We start from the raw sequence: 836 nt of genomic DNA on the forward strand, positions 1-836 counted from the left end.
CGTCCCTTGGTCGTTTCCAGGCGACGGTGCCAGCTGCTATCGGTGCCACGCCATGCTGATGGCGATGAAGTCGACGATGCACTATTTTCTGGGATAGATACTACTTTTTCCTCCTCCTTTTTTCAAACAACTATACTCCTTTTTCCATCAATGATAAAAGTAGTATCATAACATACTGCTTTTGTTTTGAATATATATACTATCTTTTTTTTTGCGGGGGAATATGTATACTATCAATTTCATCTAGTATACTTCATTTTATGGCTCATTATATAAACCATTCGGTGAAACCAAGTGATATAAATACTATTTTCTTAATTATTTAATAAGTACCACTCGGTGAAGTATTATGTACTTCATTAATTATTTTGCTAATAATCTAATAAAAAGGTGCATCCATACATACCTTCTATCGACGATCGATGTACTACAATACTGCATACTAGGTGCCATTAAAAAATAGTATATACTGCTTCAATGAGGATTTCAGTATATGCTGGATACTTTTAAAAAACAGTACATACTCATTAACTAAAAAAGACAGTACATACTTCTCATTAACCGATTGATTTAGTATATACTGGAAACTAAAAAAGACACAACATATTTCTCATTAACCGATTGATTTAGTATATACTGGAAACTAAAAAAGACAGTACATACTTCTTAACCGACTGAGTTAGTATATACTGGATACATGATAAAAACAGTACGTACACCTAATTAACCGATCGAGTACTGGATACTTAGAAAAGAGCAGTACATACTCATTTCAATAGATCAGTATACTAACGTTAAAGTAAAGAAGGTTATATACTGATACTAAATAATAAAAA

General features: G+C 32.1%; 1 long non-coding RNA gene across 1 annotated transcript in view; it reads left to right on the forward strand.

Moving 5' to 3' along the window:
- Positions 1-268, forward strand: part of LOC112936175 (uncharacterized) — an 851-nt gene extending 583 nt beyond the window's left edge. The window contains exon 2 of the long non-coding RNA XR_003238320.2: positions 1-268. This exon is cut by the window's left edge and continues 174 nt beyond it. This is a non-coding gene — a long non-coding RNA (uncharacterized lncRNA).
- The last annotated feature ends 568 nt before the right edge of the window (positions 269-836 follow it).

Source organism: Oryza sativa, chromosome 8, assembly GCF_034140825.1.
Source record: "Oryza sativa Japonica Group chromosome 8, ASM3414082v1".
NCBI lineage: Eukaryota > Viridiplantae > Streptophyta > Magnoliopsida > Poales > Poaceae > Oryza > Oryza sativa.